The following is a 24,656-nucleotide window of genomic DNA, read 5'->3' on the forward strand; positions in this document are numbered from 1 at the left end:
TCACTCACAGTATTTATTAAATGTATTTATATAGCAAATATTTAAGAACCTGCTATGTTCCAGAGACTGTTCTAACACTGTAGATAGAGCAGTGAATAAAACAGATGGGGGAGGGTGGTCTATGCTCATTCAGCTTAAATACTAGTTGGGGGAGTTGGGGGGGGGGTGGTGAGAAGAAAGGAAAATATGTTAGACAGTAAAAAAAATTGGAAAAATAAAATGAGATAAGGAGTACCAGAAAGAGGTACAATTTTACTGTGGTCAGAAAAGGTCTCTCAGACCCTGGAACAGTGATCTGGAGGAAGTGAGCCCCAATTCTTAACTAATTTAAACTATTCCTTTGAGACTCAGCTCTTCTGCTAGAATAAGACAAATGTCTGACACCTTGTTCCCATCATGACAATTTTGGGTTTGATATCCCATTTATGTGTTTCCATAGCATTCTATGTTTATCATTCTCATAGTACTCACTTGGTAAATTAAGGATAGTTCTGTGTCTGTCACCCTTCATCTACTAAAATGTCAATCTCTCAAGGAAAGAGACCATAAAATTCCTACTTTTGTATATTGCTGTTAGCAAAGGTGCTTAGTATAGGTTTGTTAAATTCATTTGACCTAGTTCGACTGGAGGTCTTATAAGCCAATCTATAATTATAGTCAAATCATTTTTCTTGGACTTCATTTTTTCCTCCGTAAAATAAAAGACACTGTAAGTCTTGCAGAAGCTTAGAGTAGTGGGAAAATTCTGCCATTAAAATAAAATTATATTATCTAGGGTGGCCTCCAAACTGCCTTTATGAAGAGTAAAACCTCTCAGGGGAAATCACTATATACCTATTATCATTTCTTTTATACAAAGGATAAAGTTGGTTTTATTTCCAGATCAAAGAGTCAAGCAGTAGTACAGAGTGAGTCGTAGTTTGAATTTTATTCACTGAACTTAAAAATGTCAGTTTATTAAAAATCCATACCCTTTAAGTCCTGTTTCCAGTATAGCTGAGTAGTTCCTACAAGACTCAACCCTCTACTGTAGAGGAGCTATAAAATCTGGGGTGGGGGACGGGGGGGGTTGGCAACAACCTAAATGCTAAGAAGTACGAACAAAAGCAAGCGGATCAATAAGGGAAGTAACATACAGGAAAAGAAACATGTGAGACATTGACTCTTAGGTCCTTTAGCCTGAGAAGAGCCCGCAGTAGAGGCTACTCCATCAATAAAACTCCAGTGGCAAAAATTCTGGGATTCTCCTTTCAGCAGCATTGGTTGCCCTGAGAAGGAATTAACCAGAGAAGATACTACCAAATTCTCCATATAAACTTTGAGTCTAACCCCTAGAACAGTCACATGAGTAGTTTTTAAAGCTAAAGATAAAATTACCCAAGAAGGTAAGTACAAAAAAGGTCATTACTAGGCATGTTGTAATCAAGCTGCTGAGAAACAAAGGGAAAATTCTGAAAGAGGCAATAGAAAGGATGACATTTCTATACAGGGGAGCAATGTTTAAAAGCTAACTTAACAAGTCCAGAAGGCACTGGGAAATTATTAAAGTGATAGGCACTTATTTCTCAAAACAATCTCATGTGAAGCAAATGTATCCATTGACAATGAAATTGGAATTGATTCTCATAAAAGGTAATAGGGAGTTTCCATTAGACCAACACTACAGGAAATTCTGAAGCAAGTTCTTTAGGCTGGAAATGAGGAACATCACAAATGGTAAGTATTGAGGTAAACTTTTTTTTATTTCTTTAAAATATATAGGATCATTTAAAGCAAAAAAGGTTAATATTATCTTTCCTTGTTTATAATGTATTCAGTACAATGAGCTCTAGCATGAAAAATGAGAACACTAAATGAGGTCTATGTTTACAAGGTTAATACATATTTGATAAATTAAAAACTATGAAGAGACCATGAAAAGTTAATGATGAAAGACTTATTCCCCAGATTTTATCTCCCATGCAGACATTGAGAATATTGTGGGTAATTTTAGGTAAATAAATTTGCCAGTTAAAAACTACAGGTGACATCTGCAATATGGTGGCATAAGATATCCCTAGTTTGTCCCCCAATAATAAAAATTTGGCAACCATTCACAGACAGATACCTTTGAGAGAGCTGTAGGGATCCAGCACCATAGGTCAAGGGACCCAGAACAATCTTGGCCACCCACACACTGGGAATTGACAGATCGACCCTGGTCCTGGCTGAGGACCCTGGCATTGGTCTATGAACCACAGTCCAAAAATCCCTGAAAAACACTGACTTAGACAATCATTCATGGATAAAAGAGACTTTGTAGAAGTCCATGTTTCTAGAGGAAGAGTTCCAGCACACTGTTAGAGCAAATAAGCGGGGCGGGGGCGGGGGGAGAGAGAGAACGTGCATGAGCGAGCTTGGACACATTCTAGATGTTAAGAGGAATGGTTTGATTTTACCTACATAGAACCCTCCCTAAAATGGCATAGCTTGGAAACATGTGAGAAGTCACAGGCTAAGGAAGATCTCTCACACAGGAAAGGGAGAATATATAAATGAACATCTGGCCTCTCCATCTGTACAGAATGCTACCAAAGGGGATTTCTTTTGCCCCATCCAAACTACAAATAGATTACAGACTTCATGCTTTTTATATATTATATATGTAATTACATATTCAAATATACATTTACAAAGTGACCCAGCAAGCCTATTTTTCACAACTGTTTGTAAAAGAACTCTCACATAAGCTTTATTCTTAATAGCCAAAAAACTGAACCAGCTCCATAACTATCAATAGAAAAATGAAGGGTGCCTTGGTGGCTCAGGTCATGATCTCCAGGTCCTGGGATCAAGCCCCATGTCGGGCTCCCAGATCAGCTGGGAGTCTGCTGCTCCCTCTGCCTCTGCCCCTGCTTGTATACATGCTCACTCGTGTTCTCTCATGATAAAAATTTTTAAAAAAATTAAACTAGAAAAATGACTAGCTGTGGTATATTCATACACTGAAAACCTAGTCAGCATTAACAAAGAACTGATACATTCTGTAATAAGGATGAATCTCAGAATTTAGAGGACTTTAAGTTCGCTTAAGCATGCATACAATTTTGTATTTTAAAATTTAGCACAGGCAAAGCTAATTTTTGGTGGGGAAAAAAAAATTCAAATATGTGATTACCTCCAGCTCTGGGGGGGTTGGGGGGGTGAGGAGGATTCTGATTTAACTTGAAGTGTTTGCCTACTTCCATGGAGTAAATACTACCACCATGGCCAATTTCAACTACCAACTTAATATCAAACAGAATTGAGAAGAAGTATACATAATCAGTTCTTGTGGTTTGTTTCCAGTACGCAATGGAACAGGAGGGAACCTTCTAAAAGATGGTAACATTCTATATCTTGATAGAGACTGGAGTTGCACAACTGTAGGCATTTGAAAAAAACCTTAGCAGCTACAATTAGTGCATTTCAAGTTAAAAAAATAAAAACCTTCAAAATATGGAACTGTAATAATAAACAAGTTAAAATATTTAGGGTAGATTCTACTGATGTCTGCAATTTACTTTGAAATGTATTTAAAAATGAATTGACGGCTAGATATATGAATAAACAGATGTGTGATAAAGCATGTATAAAAGTGATACAATCACTGTTCACTGTTTAGAGTGTTCACTCTAAACTTCATTCAGTTCTATAATATATTTAGAAATCTAAAAAAACATTTTCAGAATTCTATTTTGTCTTGAGTTACACTGGAGTTTCCAATTTCTAAAGACAATTTCATGTATGATTACTTTCTTCTAGAAACTTTTTTGTTCATATTCCATATTAAAAACCAGAAGCAATTTTCCTAATATAAAATTAATCTACATTACTGCCTTGTTCAAAAACCTTCATTAGCTCTCTATAGCCTAATTTTTAACATAAGTGTCACTTGACATTGTATTAATTTGTTATAACAGCAATAGAAACTATCATGTAGTGCTTTAAAATATTATAAATCTGTCATCTTATAGTTTTGTGCATCAGAAGTCCAAAGCAGGTCTCAACAGGTTAAATTCAAGATGTCAGTTCCTTTCTGAAAGCTCTAAAGGAAAATCTGCTTCATTGCCTTTTCCAAGGCACTTTAGTTGCTGCCAGCATTCCTGGGTTCAAGAATCTCTTGAATCTCTTCTCACATATTTGAAGCCAGGAACATCATTTCTCTCTGATCACATGAAGAACTCATGATATTGGATTGAGTTTATCCAGATAATCCAGGTTAATCTGTCCGTCTCTAAATTCCTACTTTTAATCACATCTACAAGATCTTTTTCCCCATGTTTACAGGCTCAGGACTGAAAGTAAGAACATGTTTGGGAGCCATTTTTTCTGCCTACCACACCTTCCACAATCCCATGCCAGTTAGAATTACAGGCTCCTTTCTCACACCTTCACACTCATTGTGCTCTAGCTTAATCAGATGATTTGCTTAGGTCCTCCCTAACCTTGCGTGTTTTGGCCCTTTCATTTTACTTGACTGTTGAGAGACATCCCTGGTAGTCAAAATTTATTGATCATCTACCGTATACTACCTTCAACGCCACTGTCAACTCGAATGGCTCTTCTCAGAAAAGTCACAAATGGCAATATTTTATTAATGTTTTTAATCTAGGTAATTTTCTCTATGTCTTACCTTGCACCTTGTTATAGCACTAATCTCAGGCAACTTTGCATTACAGTTATGGTACAAGTTTTTTCCTTCCAATACATTTATGCTCCCTTGAATACTGGTTCTAGGATTCCGATGTAACAACCTAGTCATTTTCTTGAGTCACCCACAGTAGGCACTCAATATACATTAGTTGATTTCAATTGTGTTCAATTATATACAAATTGGAACATATGTTGTGTGCTGGGCTAGATACAAGGTCTGCAAGGAAGTCCGCTACATTGGCAATGAAGCTTATAATGAAATACAGGGAGAAGGGATTTCTAAAAATAATTTAAAATATAAGGTAGCATATGTTTTGCTCCAAATGAATGGTATAAACACTAAGTGCTAAAGAGTTACAACAGTCAGGATTTGAAACATCTGTGATTTGTTTCTTCCCCCACAACTTTGACCCAACTCAACTGGACTGAAAAAAAAATGTTTTAATTCAGAACAGCTGTCTGTCTATAGTTAAGCCACATTAAAATAGAACCTCCAAGAGCTGTTTTTCATCATTTTTCCACAATAAGAAGTAGTTGACAGGGAAGTGAGGAAGAAGAAAGATACGATGAAAAAGGAAGAGAGTGAAGACTAGAGAAACTTTAAGGACCAGATGGGCTGTACATTGACATGAACTCTAAGATTCTTTAGAAGTTTGATATGGTTATAATTATATGATTAAATAAGATTCTAGTGCTTTGGAATACCATCTCAATTTAAAAACAAGCAAAAATTTTCTACTGCTTTAAGTTAAAAAAAAGTTTATATAATCCTAGAAATGCTGGTAAATATTTTGCTACAAGTTTTTGTGGGTAAAGTTTTATAAACATTTAAATATTTCATTTCACTATTTGCTAATCAGTAAACCAGGAGGTTTTGGAATTATGATGCTTTTTCTAATAAATGGTTATACTACTACTAGCTGTATGAATTCTTCATGGAAAAGCCACTTCAAACCCAGTACTTTCTATTCTGAAGTTAAAAGGGAAAAGGCCTTCCCATATTTTTCATGAGTACTATTTTATGTACTACAGTGGGATCAAAATTATAAAACAAGAAGGCTAACTTTTCTGACTCTTAAATTTAAAATATCAGATTTGAAGATTGATCACTTTCAGCTTAATTATATATGTGTATATGTTAAGACACAGCAGGATGTGGATAGGAATGCTGATCTTGGCAGTGTACAGAACTGGTTCAAAATAAGCCTCTTGCTTATTACCTTTTCACCTCCATTTCCTCATCTATGAATTCTTTTACTGTCAGTTAAATATACCTAAAGGGTCATGTGTGTTTAATAATGGCAGCTGTGAACAAGTGTGTCAATGCCTTTTTATTTTGGCTCAAAGTCAGAACCCAATCTCCACTTACAAGTTTTCATCTGAATTCCATAGCAGCTAAATTTTAGTTTAACTTACACTGAGAATCTAAGAACTGAGGAACAGAATATACTTGTGGATAATGGACACAGAATAATTCATTTATAGATTTTCTTATAAGATTGCATTTTAATGGTTTGGTCATCTATAAATAACTCTTTAGTTAACTGAACAAAAATAAAAACCAATATAAAACATGCAATATTATACCAGCTTCAAACAGGAATAATTGTCCTTCAAGAAATAAAATCCTTTCTATTTGGTTATGCCCTGCTCCCTGATTTAAAAAAAAAATAATAAATCCTGTCCCTGCCAATCTACAACTCACTCTAGTGTTACCAAAAGCTACATAAGGATTTGCAAGTTTTATTTTGTACTCACCAGGCCTGATAACTCTAATAGTCAAGTTTATTATAAAACATGAATTGCATTCTTTTAATATCCTACATTGTACCATGAATAGGTATATATAGAAATCTCTAAAGTACAGATGTATGCTAGAAAATGGAGAGTCTAGCATACTTCAGTTTTATCAAGCACCAATGAAGAAAATTAAGTAGACATTTGTTGCTTTTAAACAGGTTACTGAAACATATTGGAAATATGGACTGAAATTATTCTCCCCACTTTTAGTGCCTTCTACCTTGACCAAATTACTTCACAAATATGCAAAGACGCTTTGATTAGTCAGAAAACATTTATGTGGAACAGAAAGGTAATAAGATACAAATACATTAAAAAGTGCATAATTTCCCAATAGTTCAAAACTAAAGCCTACAAGTAACCAAAGAAATGGAAACTGTAACCACAACTGACTTTTGCTGCATATCCCAAATACTGTAGAGATCTGTATCTGAACTACAATGCATCCTAGAGAATTCACCTCCCGGGGGGGTTGGGGGTGGGGGGAGTAAGACATCTATTTGGAAACCAAATTTAGTTTTGTTTGTGGGTTTTCTTTGTTGTTGTTTTTAATACTTGGTTAAGTACAAGATTAGTATGATTTTAATTAAATGCTATTTTTATCCCCAAGGACTTCATAAAGGCTGTGAAACCTTGAGTTTAACCTTCAGGTTGACTATGTAGATAAATTCAGGAGTCCCCATGAAGAAAATCATGAAGAGCTCCTGACCTTTCAAGTAAGTCAGACAACTCAGGAACCCTTGATTCTCTAAAAAACACTGAAAAAGAATGAACAGAAAGACTTTACACTCCTAAAGGTACAATTGCTAATTAAGTTCTCAATGTGAGATAAGAGGAGTTTACCTCCTACTGGGATAATAAGGTCATTTCCTACTGAATGAAATCTCCTATAGAATGAACTTATGACTGATTCTAAGGAATTTGGCAACATGCTATTTCTATAAAAAGTGTTTTATTAATCCCTGTTTAATATGCTATTTCAACTCCATTTTTGTTCATGAATCAAAAAAAAAGCCACCATCTAATAAAAACTGTCAAAATGTCCAGTTCTCTCAAGATGGTAGACTTGTTGATAAAGCATCCACGTGTTTTGCATTAAGGGCTTGACTGGCACCAGGTTCCAGCTGGGGCAGATTTTGTGTAGACAAAGTTAAGGCTTACCGGTTCACCTTTAAACTGTATTAAGTTTCCTGTTTCTCTTGACAAGGTTTCTTTTCCAAGATAGGATTTAGAGAAGGTAGGATTAGGTTTGCTAGGCTGTAGGATTAGCAGCTACCACAAGAAGAAACAGATGATTTTGCACAAAGTGCAAAATGCAGTACTTTTATAGATGAATATACCTGTGAAGAATTACATGAATATTTGGTGCTGACTTGTTGAACTCCTAGAAAGCTAAATTTATAGTCTTAGCAGAAGAGTGCCTATACTCTGTCTCAGTGAATTTTGAAGAAAATAATTTCATATTGAGGCAGCAAGCATTTTTAAGAGGTGATTAGAATAGAACATTTATAAGTTCTACGTATGGTAAAGATATGTAAAGATAAAGATCCTACAAAAGAGGGAAGAAAGGCAAGGCAAACCTTTTCTCCCTGGTGACTCACCTATAATCAAGAATCAAGTATACGCCAATGGCTTAACATCATTATAAAGCAAAAAAAAAAAAAAAAAATCATACCTATTTCCTATTATTACAAGACTTAAGATAAATAAGTTTGGTATAAGCATTTATTCTAAAATGCTTTTGCCTATATGAATTTGGGAAGATGATTTTCATTCCAAATCTTTGATCTCTCATGTGCAGCATAGGAATAATGACTACCTAATTATTGTGAGAGTTAAATAAACTATAAATACAGAAGTTAGCCTAGCCCAGTCTATGGTAGACTTCAGATAAACTGTAGTTTCTGTTCGTGTCTCCACGATCTTGATCTTCACGAGGTCTCTGAACCCAGTAATAAAATTGAGTATATAAGAGGTGTTAGAATTTGGGGCAGGATTGTATTGGTTAATAGTAGTTTTTTAAATGTTATGTAAGCTTTACATTTATAGAATTATAAATCTTTAAAATGAAACCTAAGGGAAGTTAAGCTCAATTCCTTCTTAGCTGCTGTGTGAATACAGGAGTAAACAGTTATTCTGAAGTTTAGCTGCCACTCTCACCTTTCCCAATCCATGTAAGAATGGAAAGAAAGGTAATAGTAGGTGTTTGAAAAAAGCACAGGGTCTTCTGGTTCCTCCCCAACATGTACAGAACTTAAATGCTGTCACTCCTATTCTTACAACCAGAAAAAGCTGGACAAAGTGAAAAGTCAACAGATTTTCTTAGGGCCATCAGGTAACTTAACAGGGTAAACCACCACTAGAAATGCTGGAAACAGACTAATAGAATCAGAACTGAGATCTGCTTATCTGGAAGAGAAACTGTGGAAGCCAGAAACTGGTGGTATAACTTAAAAGTAATTCTGAGGAGTCGCTGGAGACTCACTGCGGGAATATAGCTAGAATGAGAAACTCATGGGGGCTGTAGTCTCAAGGGGCTCCCACACTTTCATGGGTTTTAACTCAAAAAAACACACACCAGGGTCTCATGATGAAAAGCCCTGAAAGATCCCCTCCTGGCTTTGGCGGGGAAGGAAAAAAGTAAAAATTTTGAAATATGCCGACTGTTCTTGACAAAGGCCTACTCTCAGGGGAAGACTAGTAGAGCCTTATCCCCCAAGGGAAGTACATTCCTCCAAACTGATTCTCCTCCATCTTTCCTGCTGCAACTAAAGAGAAAAAGAAGCTTAAAACAAAGAAACAAAGCACTTATTAAGTTTACAGCTTAGGAAAGAGGTCCACTAAATAATAGGTTTGCTAAAATTACAGAATGCTTCCCCTCCCCCACAACTTACCCACCCACCAACAGGGCTTCAGTATATCAATCAATATATTACACCTGAAAGGTCTGAAAGACCATCTGAGGAGGACTTTTTAGGGAAGCCTAGAAGTACAACCCAACTCCTAATCAGGCTGTCATAAATTTTGACAATAAAGGCCTTTTTACCTCAGTTCCTATTATTTGATACACCATATCCACCTTTTTAAGATTTTATTTATTCATTTGAGAGAGACAGAGAGAGCACAAGCAGAGGGAGGGGCAAAGGGAGAGGGAGAAGCAAGCTCTGGGCCGAGCTGGGAGCCCGACATGGGGCTGGATCCTCGGAACATGACCTGAACCGAGGGCAGAAGCTTAACCATCTGAGCCACCCAGGCGCCCCGCATATCCACCTTTCAACAAGAAATCAATAACAAAGACAGCTGGAAATCCCAAAATGTTGGAGATTAAACAGTTATCTATAACTAACACATTAGTCAATATAAAAGTTTCAGCAAGAACACAAATGATTTAAAACTAAATGAAAATAAAAATACACCTTATCAAAATTTGTGAGATGCAGTGAAAGCAGTGTTTAGAGGGATATTTTTATCATTTAATGCATGTACTAGAATAAAGATCTAAAAGTCAATAACCTAAGCTTCCATCTTAGAAAACTAAAAAAGAACTTAAATCCAAAATAAGCAGAGGGAAAGAAAAAAATTAGAGCAGAAATCAATGGAATGTAAAACAAGAATTCTATGGGGAGAGGGAAGTCAATGACATCAAAAACTGGTTCTTTGAAAATATTAATGAATTAAAAAACCTCTAGCCAGTCTAACCAAAACCAGTATTAGAAAAGGAAGAGTGGTTATCGAGGCCTCAAGACACTGGCCAAAATCTATTGTATAACCATTCTGGCCCAACCATAGGCAACTATAAAGGCTTACCTGGCAGGCCTCGCCGGGGAAAGCTGTCCTCGCCACCCTGACTTGATGCACACAATCCACACACACCACAGCCTCAAAAGGAAGCTGCAGTGAAGGACGTGGGCCACTCCAACTGGCCATGCTCTTATATATATTAACTTCCTAGCTCAGGTGCCTCAATTCAGAGGCCACTTCTTCAAAGACCTTCAACTGAGGCTTTCCTCTACTGAGACTCCTCCCCACCCCAGACGCCCCCTTATGGGGGATGGGACTTAAAAACATTCTTCTTCTCTCAGACTCAGTATTCAGTACTTTTCCACTCTGAGCCTTCCCCCATTCTCCGCCCAGCCCCAGCCCCTATGACTCGTAAAACTGCGGGAGTCCTTTGCTAGGAGCTCCCTTGGCATTGAGACAATTCCCACCTGTGTACTGATCCACCCGATCCTTCACCTGCACCATTCCCCAGAGAAAATTGGAAGGAGGGATGAGGAGGAGTTGGCACTTTCTCAGGTTTAACCTTTTGCTTATACTATCACAGCAAGTGACTAAAGGCTTGATTTTTTTTTTTTTTTAAGATTTTATTTATTTATTTGACAGAGGGAGAGAGAGAGTACAAGTAGGCAGACAGGCAGGCAGTGGGAGAGGGAGAAGCAGGCTCCCCTCCGAGCACAGAGCCCGATGCGGGACTCGATCCCAGGATGCGGGATCACGACCCGAATGGAAGGCAGATGCTTAACCGACTGAGACACCCAGGCACCCCTAAAGGCTTGATTTTTATTGTACTTTCATTTTGGCTTGTTGTCTTGACTACTCTGACACTCAATAGCTCAGCTCTCAAGTCCAGCTCAGTTCCTGACAGTCACAGCTGCTGAAACCATGAACATGAAAAGTGTAATAAAGGAATGCCATGAACAACTCTATGCCCACAAATATAACTTAGATGAAGCAATTCCTAAAGGACAAATTCTACCAAAACTCACAAAAGGATAAATAATCTCAAAAGGTCTAAATTTATTAAAGATATTGAATAATTAGTAATTTCTCTAAAAGAAAATATTAGTCCCAGATGATTTCACTGGTGAATTCTACCACATACCTAAGTAAGATATGACACCAATTCTCCTCAATCTTTTCCAGAAAATATAAGCACATTAGACATTTCCTACCTCATTCAATGATGCCAGCATTATTACACTAATATCAAAGCTTTTTCTGTGGTCTTCCAAACTCCTGATCCTTGGGATAATCTCTCACAATTTCTAGTTTTGAGAGGAACCCAGATTAATACAATTAGGAAACTGTTATTGTTGCTTTCAATCTCAGCTTAAAGATAATTTCCTCAGAGAAACCTCCTGACCTCTTTGTCAAAATTCAAACCCAATTTTTCCATGAGTCTTTCACAGTACACCCTTTACTTCAGGGCCAAAGCATTTATTGCAAATTTCAGTGGCACATCATTTTAGAAATGCTTACTGGATTATGACATCCATGAGGACAGAGACTATGCCCATTTGTCTATTTTATCCACAGCCTTACAGTATCTGACATGTATATGAGACTCAATAAATGTATACTGGATGAATAAATAAGCTATATCCAAGCAGAAAATATGACAGAATGGAAATTATAGCAGAAGCTAATTATACATGAAAGACACATACACAAAAATTACAATGGCCTCAAACTAAAGAGTTTAATTGAAAAAAAAAGAGCATAGCTTATGAAACATTAAAAAATGCCATGAGTATTTTATAAAGAAATACAAAATAACTATGTTCAATAATTTTATTTCAGAAATAGTGAAAATGACAAGAAAGTATAAAATATCTGAAACAAGAAAACTCAACTGAGGACAGATGATTCATATCCATATATATATTTCCTGTGTATGATGTGAATATGAATAGTTATAGCTACAGGAGAAGTCCCAATGTAGAAACACATTTAAAGTGTTAACTTTTGTTAATACACAAGATAGAGCCATGTCCTAAGCTGCCTACACATAAGTATAAAATAATAAGAAATAGGGGCGCCTGGGTGGCTCAGTTGGTTAAGCGACTGCCTTCGGCTCAGGTCATGATCTTGGAGTCCCTGGATCGAGTCCCTCATTGGGCTCCCTGCTCGGCAGGGAGTCTGCTTCTCCCTCTGACCCTCCCCCCTCTCATGTGCTCTCTCTCAAATAAATAAATAAAATCTTTAAAAAAAAATAATAAAATAAAATAATAAGAAATAAATGCTGAGAAATATCTTGAGACTAATGAGGGAATAAAGGAGTCAATAAATGAGAAAATAAGGTATTGGTAACTTGCAGTATCACATTTGGGATAAAAAAGTGGTGATGTGTTTATTTATTTATTGTGTAGAATAAAACAAAAAAGAAGAAAAATTGGGGCATGTTCCAAGGTAAATTAAAGTTCAGTGTTCCCAAAGGATTGTGTTTATGTGTAACTCAAAAGTAAATATCACAGAAATTTTAAAAAAATCCAATATGGGTGAAAAATGATTTGTAAAAAGCAATCAAGTATATGAGCATCTCAGATATGAAGTATAAAATATTGGTTATGAGGAACTGTAGGAAAGAGACAAAGGGCACAGTCACAAGAGCAGAATGAAAGGGAAAGCCAGAGTGAGAAATGAATGAAAAATATCACAGGAGGTCAAAATATTATAGAAAACATGTTTCAAGCATATAAAGGACCAGAGGTCACTCTGAAGAAGGCTGCAGAGTAAAAATTATAAGAATAAATTATCGACCAATGAAATAGAAATTGCTAAAATATTAAATTAATTCCTTGCTTCCTTGTCTCAGTTTTCACAAAGAAAATAAGGGACAAATGCTAGGAACAGACATTAATTTCCCTTGGGAGAGAAAAGAAATATTACAGGAAATTGTGATCATGCCAGAACAGGTAATCAAAAATAATGGTTGAAACCCCACACACAAGGAATATAAAAACATTTAATAGTCAATGACCAGGTATCTCCAGATTTTATTGGAGAGATCCTAAAGAAAAAATTAACCAAAAAATACAAGAGGAGAAGTGAAGAATGAAGTTCCTCTGTAGTCAGCCTTTTTCTAAAAACTAATATTTAAAGGATACAGCATGCCATTTCTTTTTAATTGGAAAGACAAGAGAGCAGTGTAAGGAACACTTTCTCTCCTGAAACTCTCAATTCTACTCACATATCAAATCACTCACAAGCATTTATATAATTATTTATTATGCTACTTACAAATATATACACCTGATTTGGGCATTATGCAGGAGAGAAAGATTTAGGGGTAGACTTAGTTAAGTATTTTTTTTCATTCTAAACAAGTAAATATAAATCTATGTTTATTACAGCATACATGATATGAATAGGATCTCTCTTTCAAAAGTATGAAATGGCAAAGTAAGATTTATTCCTAAATTATAGATTTAAAAAGCTTATTTACTGTTTTTAAATACAATACACAGAAATGAGTAATATGTTAATCTTTATTATTCAATTATACTGAATTATTCAATTTATTATTCAATTATATATTCAATTATACAAGAAATACTACACACTGGTACCTGGGTTCAAGATGGAATCAAGATAATTTTATACATTCATTCATTCCCTTACTCAGGGAATAAATATATGACCTGCTTTATAAAATCAACTTGCCAGTCTGGTGGACAGAAAAGCAAATAAGTTAGATTATCTTTAAAAAGTTTATGTTTTTGGATGAATTTATACTTGAAATATGAAACAGTTATAGGTAAACTGATAGAACCCTTTAGGAAATGTGTGAGACACAAATGGGGACATTTCCAAGGAGAACATCAGGACAGGTGTCATAAGGTGGCTACACTTGATTTAAATTTGTAAAAAGAGGAATAGTTCTATAGATGGAGATAGGGCTGGTGGTGATTTGTGAAGAATATTCTAAGCAGTGCAAGAATTATGGACAAAGTGCATGGAAGTATGACTCAGCATGGTGCCTTCTAAGAACTAAAAGTAAGTCAGGTAAATACAAAAAGCAGAGAAGCGGCGATAAAGAAGGTGAGAAGTGAATGATAGGGATAATGCTACAGGTTTTTTTTTTTTATTATTTTTCTCACTTTCATTTATGATTTCTTCTTCTTTCTTAAACATCCCTTTCAGAGAAAAGACCAAATAATGCATTCAAGGTCAATACAGATAAAGAATTTTAGAAACAATGAGCTAGTGCCTAGAACATCTAATACAGAAAGTGCTTAGCAAAGTACATCATCCTTTTAAATATTATCTTTGGCATCTGAATATTGATAGTTATGCAAACGTAGTTAGCCCAAAAGGACATCAGAACATCCAGAAATCAATACAATCTGAATGAAAATAAAACATCCAGGAAAGAAAGAAAGAGAGAAAGAGAGAGACAGAGAGGGAGGGAGGAGGGAGGAAGGAAAGAAGGAAGGAAGGAAGGAAGAGGGAGGGGGAGGAAAGGAGGAAGGAAGGAAGAAAGGGGAGAGGGAGGGAGGGAGAGATTGTGAGAGAGAGAGGGAAGGAAGGAAAGAAAGAATGAATCAATCAATCAACAGACTTTTTAGTTGTTCATGTTCATATTTACATTATTAAATGCCCTAAATATTCAAGAAGCCCTGAATAAAATGACAAGTTCATTTAAACTTAGTGAATATGGTAGGCACATGGACAAAAAAAATTCTACTCTAAAAGATTTCTGTTCTCAAATGGATTGATTTATTACTCACCAGGTTCAAGAGTCTAGACCTAGAATTTAAAAAATGTAATCTCACAAAATTTCCTATAGATTCAAAAAACTTTCAAATTACAATGAGTTTTTAAATGGAACACTATACTGTGCATTGAAACTAATATAATGCTGTATGTTAACTATACTGAAATTAAAATGAAAAAATAAATTAATAAATGAACTTTATATAAACTAATGTTTATTTGGAAAAGAAAATGTGTTATAATGAATAATTTTTTGAATAAGAAAACTGGGAAAGTAGCATGGGGGGATTCAGATAGCAAAATATAGAAAAAACTACAATTAATATTTCAAAATAGTATATCACTCTATCTGGATTATCCATTGCTGTGTAACTAACAATTCTAATACTAACAAAAGACCTGTATGCTATGCAATTCTAATACTAACAATTCTTTTTTTTTTTTTTAGATTTTATTTATTTATTTGACAGAGTGAGACACAGCAAGAGAGGGAACACAGCAGAAGGAGTAGGAGAGGGAGAAGCAAGCTTCCCGCCAAGCAGGAAGCCTGATGCGGGGCTCAATCCCAAGACACTGGGATCATGACCTGAGCCGAAGGCAGATGCTTAACAACTGAGCGACCCAGGTGCCCCAATACTAACAATTCTAATACTAACAAGCCAGAAATAAAACATTTTCAAATAATTCTGTATCCATTGCTATTTAATGCTTACTAAAATGAGACAGGAAAAGTAACAATTGATACAACAGAAATACAAATGATTATAAGAGAATACTATGAAAAGTTATATGCCAACAAACTGGACAACCTAGAAGAAATGGATAAATTCCTAAAAATATACAATCTTCCAAAACTGAACCAGGAAGAAATAGAAAATCTGAATTTGTTACCCATTACAAACAACAAAGCTGAATTGGAAATCAAAACACTACCCAAAAATAAAAGTCCAGGACCAGATGGATTCAGAACTGAATACTACCAGACATTTAAAGAAGAGTTATACTTATTCTCTTCAAACTATTGAAAAAAATAGAAGAAGACTGAAGGCTTCCAAATATATTCTATAAGGCAAGCATTACCCTGATAAGAAAACCAAAGATAACACAAAAAAAGAAAACTACAGGCCAATATCCCTGATTAAAACAGATGCAAAACTCCTCAACAGAATATTAGCACACCACATACAGCAATACATTAAAAAGATCATTCACCACGATCATGTGGGATTTATTTCAGGGATGCAAGGATGGTTCAATATTCATGAATCAGTCAAGGCCATATGCCACCATCAACAAAAGGAAAGATAAAAGTCATATGATTATCTCAATAGAAGCAGAAAAAGAATTTGGCAAGATTCAACATTCATTCATGATAAAAACTCTTAACAAAATGGAGAAAGAGAGAACATACCTCAACATAAAAAGGCCATCTATGAAAAATCCACAGCTAATATCATCTTCAATGGTGAAAAACTGAGAGCTTTCCCTCTAAGATCAGGAACAAGACAAGGATGTCTGCTCTTGCCAGTTTTATTCAGCACAGTACTGGAAGTCCTAGCCACAGCAATGAGACAAAAAAAACAACAGGCATCTATATTGTTAAAGAAGAAGTTAAATTGTCACTATTTGCAGATGACATGATACTCTACATAGAAAATCCTAAAGATTCCACCAAAAAACTACCAGAAATAATAAATGAATTCAGTAAAGTGCAAGGATACAAAATTAATACCCAGAAATCAGTACACTGACAACAAAGTCACAGAAAGAGAAATTTTAAAAAACAACACCATTTACAAATAAAACAAACAAAACAAACAAATATTTGCACCAAAACAAATAAAATACTTAGGAATAAACTTCACCAAGAAGGTAAAAGACCTGTATGCTGAAAAATATAAAACACTGATGAAAGAAACTGAAGATGACACAAAGGGAAAGATACTCCATGTTCATGGATTGGAAGAATTAATAATACTGTTAAAATGTCCATATTACCCCAAGCAATCTACAGATTCAATGCGTTCCCTATCCAAATACCAACAGCATTTTTCACAAAAATAGAACAAATAATACTAAAATTTGTATGGAACCACAGAAAACCATGAATAGCCAAAGCAATTCTGAGAAAGAACAAAGCTGGAGGTATCACAATCCAGATTTCAAGGTACACTACCAAGCTGTGGTAATCAAGACAGTATGGAACTGACACAAAAATGGGACATATTAATCAATAGAACAGGATAGAAACCCCAGAAACAAACCCACAATTAAAAGGTCAATTAATCTCTGACAAAGGAGGAAAGAATAGACAATGTAGATAAGACAGTCTTTTCAATAAATGGTGCTGGGAAAACTGGACGGCTACATGTTAAAGAATGAAACTGGACTACTTTCTAACACCATATACAAAAACAAACTCAAAATGCATTGAAGACCTAAATGTGAGACCCGAAACCATAAAAATCTTAAAAGAGAACACAGGCAGTAATTTCTCTGACATGAGCCATAGCAACATTTTTCTACATATGTCTCCTGAGGCGAGAGAAACAAAAGCAAAAATAAACTATTAGGACTACATCAAAATAAAAAGCTTAAGAACAGCAAAGGAAACCATCAACAAAACTAAAAGACAATCTACAGAATGAGAGAAGATATTTGCAAACGACGTATCTGATAAAGGGTTAGTATCCAAAATATATAAAGAACTCCAACAACTCAACATCAAAAACAAACAAGCAAGCAACAAAAAACAAAACAAAACATGTGATTACAAAATGGGGAGAGGACCTAAAGAGATATTTTTCCAAAGAAGACATACAGAAGGCCTACAAAGGAAAAGATGTTCAACATCACTAATCATCTGGGGAATGCAAAGCAAAACCACAATGAGATATTACCTCACACCCGTTAGAATGGCTAAAACCAAGAAGACAAGAAACAGCAAGGGTTGGCGGGGATGTAGAGAAAAAGAAATCCTCATGCACTGTTGCTGGTAGTGTAAATTGGTATATCCACTGTGGAAAACATTATGGAGGTTCCTTAAAAAATTTAAAATAGAAATACCGTATGATCCAGTAATTCCACAATTGGGTATTTACTCCAGGAAAATGAAAACACTATCTTGAAAAGATATATGCACCCTTATGTTTATTACAGCATCATTTACAATAGTTAAGATATGGAAGCAACCTAAGTGTCCATCAATAGAAGAATGGATGAGGAAAATGTGGTATATATACACAATGGCCTATCACACAGCCATAAAAAAGAATGGAATTTGTGCCCTTTGAGACAACATGAGGGTATTATGCTAAATGAAATAAACAGATGCAGAAAGACAAATACCACATGAAACCACTCATAAATGGAATAAAAAAATAAATAAAAAAACAAAAAGCAGAATCAGAACTATAAATACAAAGAACAAATTGATGGTTGCCAGAGAGGAGGCAGGTGGGGGATTGGGAAAAATTGGTGAAGGGGAGAAGGAGACACAGGCCTCCAGATATGGAATGAGAAAATCATGGGAATAAAAAGCAGAATATAAGGAATACAGTAAATGATATTGTAATAGTGATGCAATGGGATCGATGGTAGCTACACTCGTGATCACAGCATAATGTATAAACTTGTCAAACCACTAAGTTGTACACCTGAATCTAATATAATATTGTGTGTCAGTCATACTCAGAAAAAATAGAAACTGAGTAAATTAGGTAGTATGGTATACCTGTATTTATATTTAAATATAGTTAAAATATAAATTTAAGAGCACAATGAGATTTCAGTGAAAATAATAATCTCATGTAAAATTTATGAAATGTCTGCACAAAAATGTTTTGAAATCATTAAATCACTCTGTAACACTTGAAATATTAGTATGCATGCAACAAACAGTGGAATATTTACTTACAAATATGTAAAATAAAAACTGATATAAAAGAAATAAAACAGATAAATCCACATTTATGGTTGAAGATTTGAATCCTCTTCCCTTAGTAATCAACTGAACAAGTAGACAGAAATCATTAAGTATAGAGAAGATCTGAACACAACTGTGAAATAACTTGACTAAGCAGATATTTATAGAAACCAAGAAAAGTAGAATATCCATTCTTTTCAAGAGCATGTGGGAAACTCACCAAGATAGACCATATTTGTGGCATAAACAAACTTCAACACATTTAAAAGAATTGAAGTCTTATAAAATATATCTGGGACCACAATAGAATTAATTAAACCTCAGTAGCAGGAAGATGACTAGGAAATCTCCAAATATTTGGGAATGTAAAAGAAACATGCTATAAATGACCCATGGTCAAAGAAAAAGATCCATTAGGAAATATTTTGAGTTAAATGGAAATAAAAATACAACATATCAGAATTTGTGGGATTCGTCTAAAGCATTGCTTTGGGTGAAATCTATAGTACTGCATGCTTACGTTAGAAAAGATTAAATGTCTCAGACCAATTAAACTTTCAGCTTAAGAAACTAGAAAAAGCAGATAAAATTAAAATCAAAGCAAACAGAAAAAAATAATAAAAAGCAGAAATGAATAAAGAAATGATAAATCAATGAACCCAAACCTTTTTCTAACAGATCAACAAATTAATAAATCTAGTTACACTGAACAAGAAAAAAATACAAATACCAGTATCAGGATAGGGTGTGTATCACTAAAGAGTCCACTGACATTAAAGCATAATATGTAAATATTAGAACAATTTTATGCCCATAAATTCATCAACTAAGACAAATGGACAAATTCTTTAAAAGACACAAAATTCCAATGCTCATTCAGGAAGACATTTATAACTTGGATAGTTATATAAGTATTATATATAAGTAACTGGCATTTTAAGGTTCTCCAATAAAGAAAATTCTACCAAACATTTAAGGACAATATAATACCAACTATAAGCAAAATTTTCCAAAAATTAAAATAGGGAACACTTCTGAACTAATTGTTCAATGCTATCATTATTTTAACACTAAAATTACAGGACAGAGATATTACAAAAGATATTACAGATCAATGTCGTTCATTGATATGAACACAAAAATCCTCATTAAAAGGATTTGCAAATCCAATCCCACAATAAATGAAAAGAATAGCACACTACATAGCCAAGTGGGTAAAGGGTAGTTATTCAGGAATTCAAGTTTGGTTAAATAGCTGAAAATCAGTAGGTATAAATCACCATATCAACAGACTAAGGAGGAAAAACCATATGATAATCTAAAATATGCAAAAAAAAAAAAGTACTCACGAAATTCAATGCCCATTCATGATAGAAACACAAAGCAAACTAGAAATAGAAAGGAACTTAGTAATCCTGATAAAATATCTACAAAAAACTATTGCAAATTGGGAACGAAGGAAGGATGTGCACCCTATCAGTCCTATTTAGCATCATACTAGATGTCCTAGCCAGTCAGTGCAAAAAGAATAAAAATAAATAAATGCCATATATATAGAAAAGGAAGAAATTAAATGACTTGATTGCCTACCTAGATTTTCCCAAAAAGTCTATAGGAATGAAAGTTAATGGGACTAAAAAGTGGATTTAGTAAGAATTCAGTATACAAGATCAACTATAAAAATCAATAATATTTCTATATGCAGGCAATGAACAACTGGAAATAATTTTTCAAAGTAAAATCTAAAATAGCATCAAAACCATGCAATATTTACATATACATCATCATTGCATATATACAAATGTAGACTCCGATTATTAGAAGTACATATTCAGCACAATCCCAAACAAAATTCCAACAGGTTTTTGTTTTTGTTTTTGTAGAGGTGGAAAAGCTAATTTTAAAAGGTATATAAAATGCAAAGGAATAAGAACTTTGAATAATAACAAAGTTGGAAGATTCATAATACTGACTTGAAGATTTACTATAAAGCTACAATAGTCAAGAAATTATGATACTGGTGAAAGAATAGGCCCATAGATCAATAAAACAGAATACAGAGCCCAGAAATATACCCAAACAAATATGATCAAATGATTTTCAGGAAAATCATCAAGGTAATTAATGGAAAAATGATAGCCTTTTCCACAAATGATATAGGAAAAATTGAACATTCATATGCCAAACAAATATAGGAAAAATATATCCTTTGGTTAGACAAATATTTCTTCAATAGGACATGAAAAAGTACAAATCATAAAAGAAAAACATATCTTGGACTTCATCAAAATTAAAAACTTCTTATGCAAAGATACTATTAAGAAAATTAAAAGTCAAGTATGAACTATAAACTGGGAAAGAATATTTCCAAAACATGTATCTAATAAAGAACTCATTTAGAAAATATAAAGACCTTTCAAAATCAATAATAAACTACTATTAAAAAATGAGCAAAAGATTTGAGAAGATACTTTTTCCCAAAGATGTAAGGATAACAAGCATATAAAAAGATGCTCAACATCATTAATCCTTAGGGAAATGAAAATTAAAATCACAATGCAATACTACCACACAACTACAATAGTGAAATAGAACCACACCCTTGTCAATATGAAGATCTGGTGAGGATGTACAGCAACTGGAAAACTCATATGGTGCTAGTGAGAATGCAAAATGGAAAATAATATTGGCAGTTTCTTGTAATGTTACCAGAGGACTCAGAAATATCACTCCTAGGTATTTATTCAAGATAAATGAAAACACATCCACAAAAGATCCCATTCACAAATGTTTATAGCAGCTTTATTCATAATCTCCTAAAGTTCAAAACAACCAAAATGTGTACAATTGGTGAATGGATAGACATGAAGCATCTATACGCCTGAATTCTATTCAGCAATACAGCAACATGGGTGAATCACAAACATGCTAAAGAAAAGAAACCACTCAAATGGCTACATGCTTGATTGTTCCATTTACTGTATGATCTTCAGGAAAGGACAAAACTATAGGGACAAAAACAGCTAAGTGGTTGTCAGGGGCTGCAGATGGGGAACAAGGAAGGACTATGAGGCACAAGGGAGCTTTTGGGGTGATGGAAATATTCTTTGTGTAGACTTTGGTAGCGTCTACATGACTGTGTGTGTTTGTTAGAACATACTGAATCGCACATCTAAAAAAGGTGAAATTTATGGCATTAACATAACTTAACGAGGGTTTTTTTTAAGGTAAATGTTGAGTAAATTGTAGAATAGTGATTACTGGTTACACTTAGGGAGACCAATTTCCCTGTTTTTAATACTGGCTGAGCTATTTGTTGTATATAGCCGGTAACGCTTTCTGAAAGCTGTAACTGTTCGTTTTGAAACTACTTTTTTCTAAATGGGGCTTATAATTCTGTGAAGCTATAAATCAAGTTAAAAATCCCAAGATTAAAATCCGATAGAATTTACCCAGTTCCTAGCTTCAGGAAAATGATGGTCACAAAGAGTCCTTTTACTTTTCCTAGAATATGTGTTAATTCATGGGGACTTCCACTTCCAGTAGCAAAGAACACTTCAGATCGTGACCTGTCAGCAGTTATGCGTAAGTGCTTTACTGCTTCTCACCAACGCACTGAACAAAGTGTAGTTATGAAAAGTTGCATACTACTACAAAATTTTGAATTCTGGAAATGTATAATGTCAAAACGACAAAAAATAACCAATCATCTCCTGATATCAGCCTTGCCTTTTGGTAGAGACATTTCCTATCGCGATGGTAGAGTAACTAGTAAGAGCCCTGCAGCAGCAAATGCCGCAGGAAAAGGAGCAACTTGTTTACGGATGGATATCCTGGATGTCACATAATGAAATATTAGCTTCAGACTCGGGGATTAGATTTCAAATGCAAAATGCGACGGGAAAGATAAAGAATTTGTGTGAACTCACACTTAAATTACATACATACATATATATGTGTGTGTGTGTGTGTGTGTGTGTGTGTTTTTCCTGAGATTATGCTTTAAGATAGAATGCTTACAAAGCACATGTCTATAAGGAGCTGCTAAGGAAGATGGTCATGAGGAAGGTGGAAGTCTCAGTTACTAGGGTCTCAAAGATTTCTAAAGACATGCTACCTAGTTCAATATCATGGCTAGAAAGTCCTCTTTAAAATAATATACAACTAAAGGGGCGCCTGGGTGGCTCAGAACTAGAAAGGGTGCCTTTCTCTCCACCTCAATTAAATCCTATGCATTCCATCTATGATTAACATTTTAAAACCCAGACTGAATGTTGTTACTTCATACATCTTACAGAAGATCTATGGTGAATTCTCTTAACAATGTACAAAATTCTTCATAATTAGACCAATTTAATTTCTCAGATATGTTTCACACTCTCAGCCCCTTCCATTTTGCTTTCCATCCCTCAACTATCTGGACTCATCAATACCTCCCCTGCCATGTTTTACTGCATGTCTGGACATTATTTACTTGTCCATGCATCCATGGGACAACACACACCTAAGTGTTCTTTCTGGAATGTTCATCACTCTTTCTTCTGACCAAGTAAAACTGATTCCTCAATAAGCCACAGTTCAAAAGTTTCTTTCTCGGTGGAACCTCTATACACAATTGCTCTGTGTTTGCTACCTTAATTCTTTGTTCATAGTTCTGTTTGTAATGCCTATAGAATTTCCATATACTTAATTATTGATGTTTCTTTTATCTCCTGACCCAACAACACTTATATTTGTTCAAGTAAAGGGAAAATCTATGCCATATTAATCTTTGTAAACTTACTAACATACTGCATATAACCTGGTAAATATTGAATAAATTATTATATGAACTAAATAGAATACACCATGTGTTCTGTGTAAATCTTTTTTCAAATATATGGCAAATATAACTACATTTGGAGTCGTTAGTCACTAGTATGTACTATTAACAGGATACTTTTCAATAGAAGGATGTGACAGTTATAATTTATCCAATGTTAACTATGCATTAGATAACTGCATTAGATCAGCTGTTCAGTTTCTATACAATACTAAACTCAAGAAGAATATCTTTACCATCAACTGTTAGTTCTAGGCTTCATGCTTCCTGTGAGCAGGCACCCTAACTTACTTATATTTGTATCATCAGAGTTTAGTGGTTCTTATTGATAGTAGGCAATTAAGTGTTTTCACATTTTAATTTAAACTAAATGTAAATGTATTCTAAGTAGTAGTTTCTAAAACTGAGTCAGTATAGACTTGAGTGAATTCCAAGCCCACTTTCCTACATGGTAGGCTATGTCAGTTTTTTCAGTCCTAAGAGTATTCATATAATTGTTGATTTAATTTTTTTAAAAAAATGAAGACAAGGAAAAATGATATACCACAGCTAGTATACTATAATATTTATGATTGATTCACATACATTATCTGTTATTTCAATAAAAATTGCAAGAAAATATCCTACTGGCATTTCTAGCTTCCAATCTTGCATTGCAAGGAAGATTATGGCAAAGCACAAGCCCAGATAACGTGAAATCAGCACAAATGATAGATAAGCTGATATAAAAATTATAAAATCATTCAACCAAAACACTGATAACCAAACTTCAGTAAAATAAAAATTTATACTAGAAGCTATCAAAAGATTATTTTCAAAAGTAAAACCACCATTATCATATGAATGTTTGTTTCAAACTGTATTTAATTTTATAAATTAATGAGGGAACCAATAATATGTCACAACTAGATTAACAGAGAATCCAAAGGACAGAAACAC

Source organism: Leptonychotes weddellii, chromosome 11, assembly GCF_054177405.1.
Source record: "Leptonychotes weddellii isolate Sample4059 chromosome 11, ASM5417740v2, whole genome shotgun sequence".
Lineage (NCBI taxonomy): Eukaryota > Metazoa > Chordata > Mammalia > Carnivora > Phocidae > Leptonychotes > Leptonychotes weddellii.